Raw genomic sequence first — 9,785 nt, 5'->3', positions numbered from 1 at the left:
GGAGAGCTATCGAGTCGCATCCCGCCATGCTGCGAAGAACACGGAACGAAACAAGGTTCGTTTCGATCGCAAGGTGACCCCGTCAGTTTTGGAGCCCGGCGATCGTGTGTTGGTGCGGAGTGTTCGACTAAGAGGCAAGCACAAGCTTGCAGACAAGTGGGAGGATACAGTATACGTGGTGGTGAAGAAGGCCAATGATCTCCCTGTTTATACAGTAACACCGGAACATCAAGAAGGGCCTCTTCGAACTCTCCATCGAGACCTCCTATTACCTTGTGAGTTCCTGTCCGAGGCCGCTAGTGAGCATCATTCTGCCTCGGCACTCCAGTCACCACCTCATCAGGTTGAGCCCGAGCTCACTGTTGCTGATGAAGCCACTGTTGATGCAGATCCAAGTCTTGTCCCGGACAAAGAGCTTTGTTTTCTACCTGCAAAGTTCACAGTTACCAAGACTTTGCCTGCGCACCCGAAATCTGTTGACAGTCCACCTGTTGACAGTCCACCTGTTGACAGTCCACCTGTTGACAGTCTACCTGTTGACAGTCCACCTGAGCCGAACTTACCTGTCCCGAACTTACCTGACGATCCAACTGTAGAACCTGTGGAAGAACAAAAGTTACCTGATCTACCTCTAATGGGAGAATCTTCTGACCATTCAGAGACTATGACTTCCAGTACTTCTGACTTACCTGACCCGCCCCACGTTGCTGTTGATAGCGGGTCTGACACGAATGTAAGACGTTCTACTCGTGAACGTAGGTCGCCTCGCCGATTACAGTATTCACAATTCGGCAACCCTGGTGTTTTTGTTTTGCAAACTCTGTTCCAAGGTTTGGCTGATGCTTACACAGGAATTTTAGACTTTACCTCTGCAGCACCTAGTCCTTTAGCCTCTCGCGTTCATGTCGTCTAGTGTTCCCATGCAGCGGGACGTGCATGGATTCGGAGGGGGGACCCCTGTAACCCCTGTAGATAACATATATATAAAATGCCTTTTTTTATAACTAATTCCACCACTGCCTGTAAATGAGTCGCGCTGACTTCTCGCGTGATTTCGGGCCCTTTCCGCGGGATTTCAGTAGCCACGTGATGCACGTGAATCATGTCACCGAGTGCTTTTAATCATGCCGGCTCCGGCGGTTGCGAGGCACGGGGGTTCGAAGGGGGATAAGCTGCAGCAGGTAAACTTTCACTTCGGACAACGTAGATCGTGCTAATATCTGTATTACCATCATCTTACATTATGCCAAACCCTGTTTTAGGTGTGTGTCACTGGAACAGAGCCGTGCAAAGCGAGTGACCGTGATAATATAGTCACTGCGAGTTGGTGAGTGTTTGTCATTACTGCGACCACGCGCTAGTCGCGCTCCATTCATTTTCAATGGTTAGCTTAGCATTAGCTCCGCGTTACCTGCTAACCCTATGTAATCTAATGACGCTCATTAGCCACATGCTATGTTAACAATGGCGTTGAACCGCATTTAATCAAGTTACAGGTGTAACTATGGTTCTATGAAATATGTTTTTTCTTTTTGTGTAATGAAATGGTTTTTTGATATTATGACATGTCTTGATGATTTTAAGTGCACTTTAGATGCTAATTTGTACTTTAACTAATTTGTGCATTTTTGTTGGTCAAAAATTAGCAGCTAATATACTGGTCCTGTTTATACAGGTTGGGTCTTTCTTTTGGTCCCATTTAAGCCCAGTTGATGGCGAGCTACGAGCCCAGGAAGCTGAATTCCTTAATGATCCTCCTGTCCAAGCGGTAGGAGTCAAGATACACATGCCCTTGCCCCCCGTTTGCGCCCAGTCACCCTGCTGCAGTTTAATTATAAACTGTTTAGCTTTAGCACTTTAGCACTTTGTGCTTTATATTACGGACTGTCGTGCCTTTTCCCTTCTTTCTTCCCCCCTTGGATTATACCCTCTGCACCCCCAACTGTGTTGGGCCTCGCCTAGGCCGGCCTACAGACTCTGAGATCCTTGGGACCTTTGGGGTGGGAATTTGGGGATTTTGTGTTTTTTTGATTGATGAATTATTGGTTGTTCACTGATGACTTATTTACTAATGTTGTCTTTTCCCATGTATTTTATATAAGCGATCTTGAAATGTTATTCATGTTGCTTTCTTAAGGTCATGACCTAGGCTGTACAAATTGTAAATATTGTCACTTCACTTCATAACAAGAAAATACACGGGTACTTGCAGTAACCATTTCTTGTGTATGTTATTACTGGCTCTTAACCTCCCAGAGACGACCTTAGTTCTTCTGATAACAGCCCAGATTCATAGTTCCATAACTAAAAATAATTTTTGAAATTTCACTGTTACCCACTACGGGTTACACGTACCAGTTATCCCGGACCAGATGCGGACAAGTTATCCAGGATATGATGCAGACCAGTTATCCCCGACCAGATGTGGACCAGTTATCCTGGACCAGATGTCCTTGACCAGATGTGGACCGGTCATCCCGGACCAGATGCGGACCAGTTATCCTGGACCAGATGCGGACCAGTAATCCCGGATCAGATGTGGACCAGTTATCCTGGACCAGATGTCCTGGACCAGATGTGGACCGGTCATCCCGGACCAGATGCGGACCAGTTATCCCGGACCAGATGCGGACCAGTTATCCGGGACCAGATGCGGACCGGTCATCCCGGACCAGATGCGGACCAGTTATCCTTGACCAGATGCGGACCAGTTATCCTTGACCAGATGTGGACCGGTCATCCCGGACCAGATGCGGACCAGTTATCCTTGACCAGATGCAGACCAGTTATCCCGGACCAGATGCGGACCAGATGTGGACCGGTCATCCCGGACCAGATGCGGACCAGTTATCCCGGACCAGATGCGGACCGGTCATCCCGGACCAGATGCGGACCGGTTATCCGAGACCAGATGCGGACCGGTAATCCCGGACCAGATGCTGACCGGTCATCCCGGACCAGATGCGGACCAGTTATCCCGGATCAGATGCGGACCAGTTATCCTGGACCAGATGTCCTGGACCAGATGCGGACCAATTATCCCAGACTAGATATCCCGGACCAGATGCGGACCAGTTATCATGGACCAGATGTCCTGGACCAGATGTGGACCGGTCATCCCGGACCAGATGCAGACCAGTTATCCCGGACCAGATGCGGACCAGTTATCCCGGACCAGATGCGGACCAGTTATCCCGGACTAGATGCGGACCAGTTATTTCGGACCAGATGTGGACCAGTTATCCCAGACTAGATATCCTGGACCAGATGTGGACCAGTTATCCCGGACCAGATGTGGACCAGTTATCCCGGATCAGATGCGGACCAGTTATCCTGGACCAGATGTGGACCAGTTATCCCAGACTAGATATCCCGGACCAGATGCGGACCAGTTATCCCGGACCAGATGTCCTGGACCAGATGTGGACCGGTCATCCCGGACCAGATGCGGACCAGTTATCCTTGACCAGATGTAGACCAGGTATCCTGGACCGGTCATCCCGGACCAGATGCGGACCAGTTATCCTTGACCAGATGTGGACCGGTCATCCCGGACCAGATGCGGACCAGTTATCCTTGACCAGATGCGGACCAGTTATCCAGGACCAGATGCGGACCAGATGTGGACCGGTCATCCCGGACCAGATGCGGACCGGTTATCTCGGACCAGATGCGGACCGGTCATCCCGGACCAGATGCGGACCAGTTATCCGAGACCAGATGCGGACCGGTCATCCAGGACCAGATGCTGACCGGTCATCCCGGACCAGATGAGGACCACTAATCCCGGACCAGATGAGGACCAGTTATCCCGGACCAGATGCAGACCAGTTATCCCGGATCAGATGCGGACCAGTTATCCTGGACCAGATGCGGACCAGATGTGGACCGGTCATCCCGGACCAGATGCGGACCAGTTATCCTTGACCAGATGCAGACCAGTTATCCCGGACCAGATGCGGACCAGATGTGGACCGGTCAACCCGGACAAGATGCGGACCAGTTATCCTTGACCAGATGTAGACCAGGTATCCTGGACCGGTCATCCCGGACCAGATGCGGACCAGTTATCCTTGACCAGATGCAGACCAGTTATCCCGGACCAGATGCGGACCAGATGTGGACCGGTCAACCCGGACAAGATGCGGACCAGTTATCCTTGACCAGATGTAGACCAGGTATCCTGGACCGGTCATCCCGGACCAGATGCGGACCAGTTATCCTTGACCAGATGTGGACCGGTCATCCCGGACCAGATGCGGACCAGTTATCCTTGACCAGATGCGGACCAGTTATCCCGGACCAGATGCGGACCAGATGTGGACCGGTCATCCCGGACCAGATGCGGACCGGTTATCTCGGACCAGATGCGGACCGGTCATCCCGGACCAGATGCGGACCAGTTATCCGAGACCAGATGCGGACCGGTCATCCAGGACCAGATGCTGACCGGTCATCCCGGACCAGATGAGGACCACTTATCCCGGACCAGATGAGGACCAGTTATCCCGGACCAGATGCAGACCAGTTATCCCGGATCAGATGCGGACCAGTTATCCTGGACCAGATGCAGACCAGTTATCCCGGACCAGATGCGGACCAGATGTGGACCGGTCATCCCGGACCAGATGCGGACCAGTTATCCCGGACCAGTTGCGGACCAGTTATCCCGGATCAGATGCGGACCAGTTATCCTGGACCAGATGCGGACCAGTTATCCCAGACCAGATGTGGACCAGTTATCCTGGACAAGATGTCCTGGACCAGATGCGGACCAGTTATCCTGGACCAGATGTCCTGGACCAGATGTGGACCGGTCATCCCGGACCAGATGCGGACCAGTTATCCTGGACTAGATGTCCTGGACCAGATGCGGACCAGTTATCCTGGACCAGATGTCCTGGACCAGATGCGGACCAGTCATCCCGGACCAGATGCGGACCAGTCATCCCGGACCAGATGCGGACCAGTTATCCCGGACCAGATGCGGACCAGTTATCCCGGACCAGATGCGGACCAGATGTGGACCGGTCATCCCGGACCAGATGCGGACCGGTCATCCCGGACCAGATGCGGACCAGATGTGGACCGGTCATCCCGGACCAGATGCGGACCAGTTATCCTTGACCAGATGCGGACCAGTTATCCTTGACCAGATGCGGACCAGTTATCCCGGACCAGATGCGGACCAGTTATCCGAGACCAGATGCAGACCGGTCATCCCGGACCAGATGCGTACCGGTCATCCCGGACCAGATGCTGACCAGTCATCCCGGACCAGATGAGGACCAGTTATCCCGGACCAGATGCGGACCAGTTATCCCGGATCAGATGCGGACCAGTTACCCCAGACTAGATATCCCGGACCAGATGTGGACCAGTCATCCCGGACCAGATGCGGACCAGTTATCCAGGACCAGATGTCCTGGACCAGATGCGGACCAATTATCCCAGACTAGATATCCCGGACCAGATGTGGACCAGTCATCCCGGATCAGATGCGGACCAGTTATCCAGGACCAGATGTCCTGGACCAGATGCGGACCAGTTACCCCAGACTAGATATCCCGGACCAGATGCGGACCAGTTATCCTTGAACAGATGCGGACCAGTTATCCCGGACCAGATGCGGACCAGTTATCCTTGACCAGATGTGGACCGGTCATCCCGGACCAGATGCGGACCAGTTATCCTGGACCAGATGTGGACCGGTCATCCCGGACCAGATGCGGACCAGTTATCCCGGACCAGATGCGGACCAGTTATCCCGGATCAGATGCGGACCAGTTATCCTGGACCAAATGCGGACCAGTAATCCCGGATCAGTTGTGGACCGGTCATCCCGGACCAGATGCGGACCAGTTATCCTTGACCAGATGCGGACCAGTTATCCCGGACCAGATGCGGACCAGATGCGGACCAGTTATCCCGGACCAGTTGCGGACCAGTTATCCCGGATCAGATGCGGACCAGTTATCCTGGACCAGATGCGGACCAGTTATCCCAGACCAGATGTGGACCAGTTATCCTGGACAAGATGTCCTGGACCAGATGCGGACCAGTTATCCTGGACCAGATGTCCTGGACCAGATGTGGACTGGTCATCCCGGACCAGATGCGGACCAGTTATCCTGGACTAGATGTCCTGGACCAGATGCGGACCAGTTATCCTGGACCAGATGTCCTGGACCAGATGCGGACCAGTCATCCCGGACCAGATGCGGACCAGTTATCCCGGACCAGATGCGGACCAGTTATCCCGGACCAGATGCGGACCAGATGTGGACCGGTCATCCCGGACCAGATGCGGACCGGTCATCCCGGACCAGATGCGGACCAGATGTGGACCGGTCATCCCGGACCAGATGCGGACCAGTTATCCTTGACCAGATGCGGACCAGTTATCCTTGACCAGATGCGGACCAGTTATCCTTGACCAGATGCGGACCAGTTATCCCGGACCAGATGTGGACCGGTCATCCCGGACCAGATGCGGACCAGTTATCCGAGACCAGATGCGGACCGGTCATCCCGGACCAGATGCGGACCGGTCATCCCGGACCAGATGAGGACCAGTTATCCCGGACCAGATGAGGACCAGTTATCCCGGACCAGATGCGGACCAGTTATCCCGGATCAGATGCGGACCAGTTACCCCAGACTAGATATCCCGGACCAGATGTGGACCAGTCATCCCGGACCAGATGCGGACCAGTTATCCAGGACCAGATGTCCTGGACCAGATGCGGACCAATTATCCCAGACTAGATATCCCGGACCAGATGTGGACCAGTCATCCCGGATCAGATGCGGACCAGTTATCCAGGACCAGATGTCCTGGGCCAGATGCGGACCAGTTACCCCAGACTAGATATCCCGGACCAGATGCGGACCAGTTATCCTTGAACAGATGCGGACCAGTTATCCCGGACCAGATGCGGACCAGTTATCCTTGACCAGATGTGGACCGGTCATCCCGGACCAGATGCGGACCAGTTATCCTGGACCAGATGTGGACCGGTCATCCCGGACCAGATGCGGACCAGTTATCCCGGACCAGATGCGGACCAGTTATCCCGGATCAGATGCGGACCAGTTATCCTGGACCAGATGCGGACCAGTAATCCCGGATCAGTTGTGGACCAGTTATCCTGGACCAGATGTCCTGGACCAGATGCGGACCAGTTATCCTGGACTAGATGTCCTGGACCAGATGTGGACCGGTCATCCCAGACCAGATGCGGACCAGTTATCCTTGACCAGATGTGGACCGGTCATCCCGGACCAGATGCGGACCAGTTATCCTTGACCAGATGCGGACCAGTTATCCCGGACCAGATGCGGACCAGATGTGGACCGGTCATCCCGGACCAGATGCGGACCAGTTATCCCGGACCAGATGAGGACCGGTCATCCGGGACCAGATGCGGACCAGTTATCCGAGACCAGATGCGGACCGGTCATCCCGGACCAGATGCTGACCGGTCATCCCGGACCAGATGAGGACCAGTTATCCCGGACCAGATGCGGACCAGTTATCCCGGATCAGATGCGGACCAGTTATCCTGGACCAGATGTCCTGGATCAGATGCGGACCAATTATCCCAGACTAGATATCCCGGACCAGATGTGGACCAGTCATCCCGGACCAGATGCGGACCAGTTATCATGGACCAGATGTCCTGGACCAGATGTGGACCGGTCATCCCGGACCAGATGCAGACCAGTTATCCCGGACCAGATGCGGACCAGTTATCCCGGATCAGATGCGGACCAGTTATCCCGGACCCGATGCGGACCAGTTATCCCGGACTAGATGCGGACCAGTTATTTCGGACCAGATGTGGACCAGTTATCCCAGACTAGATATCCCGGACCAGATGTGGACCGGTTATCCCGGACCAGATGCGGACCAGATGTGGACCGGTCATCCCGGACCAGATGCGGACCAGTTATCCTTGACCAGATGCGGACCAGTTATCCTTGACCAGATGCGGACCAGTTATCCTTGACCAGATGCGGACCAGTTATCCCGGACCAGATGTGGACCGGTCATCCCGGACCAGATGCGGACCAGTTATCCGAGACCAGATGCGGACCGGTCATCCCGGACCAGATGCGGACCGGTCATCCCGGACCAGATGAGGACCAGTTATCCCGGACCAGATGAGGACCAGTTATCCCGGACCAGATGCGGACCAGTTATCCCGGATCAGATGCGGACCAGTTACCCCAGACTAGATATCCCGGACCAGATGTGGACCAGTCATCCCGGACCAGATGCGGACCAGTTATCCAGGACCAGATGTCCTGGACCAGATGCGGACCAATTATCCCAGACTAGATATCCCGGACCAGATGTGGACCAGTCATCCCGGATCAGATGCGGACCAGTTATCCAGGACCAGATGTCCTGGGCCAGATGCGGACCAGTTACCCCAGACTAGATATCCCGGACCAGATGCGGACCAGTTATCCTTGAACAGATGCGGACCAGTTATCCCGGACCAGATGCGGACCAGTTATCCTTGACCAGATGTGGACCGGTCATCCCGGACCAGATGCGGACCAGTTATCCTGGACCAGATGTGGACCGGTCATCCCGGACCAGATGCGGACCAGTTATCCCGGACCAGATGCGGACCAGTTATCCCGGATCAGATGCGGACCAGTTATCCTGGACCAGATGCGGACCAGTAATCCCGGATCAGTTGTGGACCAGTTATCCTGGACCAGATGTCCTGGACCAGATGCGGACCAGTTATCCTGGACTAGATGTCCTGGACCAGATGTGGACCGGTCATCCCAGACCAGATGCGGACCAGTTATCCTTGACCAGATGTGGACCGGTCATCCCGGACCAGATGCGGACCAGTTATCCTTGACCAGATGCGGACCAGTTATCCCGGACCAGATGCGGACCAGATGTGGACCGGTCATCCCGGACCAGATGCGGACCAGTTATCCCGGACCAGATGAGGACCGGTCATCCGGGACCAGATGCGGACCAGTTATCCGAGACCAGATGCGGACCGGTCATCCCGGACCAGATGCTGACCGGTCATCCCGGACCAGATGAGGACCAGTTATCCCGGACCAGATGCGGACCAGTTATCCCGGATCAGATGCGGACCAGTTATCCTGGACCAGATGTCCTGGATCAGATGCGGACCAATTATCCCAGACTAGATATCCCGGACCAGATGTGGACCAGTCATCCCGGACCAGATGCGGACCAGTTATCATGGACCAGATGTCCTGGACCAGATGTGGACCGGTCATCCCGGACCAGATGCAGACCAGTTATCCCGGACCAGATGCGGACCAGTTATCCCGGATCAGATGCGGACCAGTTATCCCGGACCCGATGCGGACCAGTTATCCCGGACTAGATGCGGACCAGTTATTTCGGACCAGATGTGGACCAGTTATCCCAGACTAGATATCCCGGACCAGATGTGGACCGGTTATCCCGGACCAGATGCGGACCAGTTATCCCGGATCAGATGCGGACCAGTTATCCTGGACCAAATGTGGACCAGTTATCCCAGACTAGATATCCCGGACCAGATGCGGACCAGTTATCCCGGACCAGATGCGGACCAGTTATCCCGATCAGATGCGGACCAGTTATCCTGGACCAGATGTGGACCAGTTATCCCAGACGAGATATCCCGGACCAGATGCGGACCAGTTATCCCGGACCAGATGTCCTGGACCAGATGTGGACCGGTCATCCCGGACCAGTTATCCTGGACCAGATGTGGACCAGTTATCCCGGACCA

At 54.8% G+C, this 9,785-nt stretch overlaps 1 long non-coding RNA gene across 1 annotated transcript; it reads left to right on the top strand.

The window, feature by feature from the left end:
• Positions 1 to 1,163: 1,163 nt before the first annotated feature.
• Positions 1,164 to 1,931, top strand: LOC306765122. Its single transcript, XR_013771553.1, has 3 exons — positions 1,164 to 1,181; positions 1,263 to 1,327; positions 1,676 to 1,931. It is a non-coding gene; the product is annotated as an uncharacterized lncRNA (long non-coding RNA).
• Positions 1,932 to 9,785: the final 7,854 nt, after the last annotated feature.

This window comes from Telmatherina bonti (genome assembly GCF_933228915.1).
Source record: "Telmatherina bonti genome assembly, chromosome: 14".
Classification (NCBI taxonomy): domain Eukaryota; kingdom Metazoa; phylum Chordata; class Actinopteri; order Atheriniformes; family Telmatherinidae; genus Telmatherina; species Telmatherina bonti.
This window is presented reverse-complemented; position numbering and strand designations above follow the sequence as displayed.